Genomic DNA, 292 nt, shown 5'->3' with positions numbered 1-292 from the left:
ATGTATCTTTCTAGCAGTTGTGGTATTGACATGTTATTCTACTGAGATTCAATGAACGGGCGTCAGAGTAAGATATTCTTTTGTGAGTTGTTATTATCCATCACATGTTTTCTTTTTTTATTAACATATTCTTCTAGAATTTGTGGCACTGACATATTAATTCGTCAGCTTCATTGTGATTAAGTTTGATCAACTTATCCTACAGTAGATTTACTTCTTGTTATTTTTCATGTAGTTGTATTTTGGTATTTGTGAAATTGTAATCCATCCGTTTTTTTTTCTCTCTCTCTCT

The 292-nt window shown here is 30.8% G+C and overlaps 1 protein-coding gene across 2 annotated transcripts in view; it reads left to right on the top strand.

Moving 5' to 3' along the window:
- The window catches only part of LOC119585077 (ATP-binding cassette sub-family A member 3-like), a 16,804-nt gene that overhangs the window by 584 nt on the left and 15,928 nt on the right, over positions 1 to 292 (top strand). The gene's annotated exons all lie outside the window — the stretch shown is intronic.

Source organism: Penaeus monodon, chromosome 19, assembly GCF_015228065.2.
Source record: "Penaeus monodon isolate SGIC_2016 chromosome 19, NSTDA_Pmon_1, whole genome shotgun sequence".
Lineage (NCBI taxonomy): Eukaryota > Metazoa > Arthropoda > Malacostraca > Decapoda > Penaeidae > Penaeus > Penaeus monodon.
The sequence above is the reverse complement of the archived record's forward strand: the minus strand, read 5'-3'. Positions and strand labels throughout refer to the sequence as shown.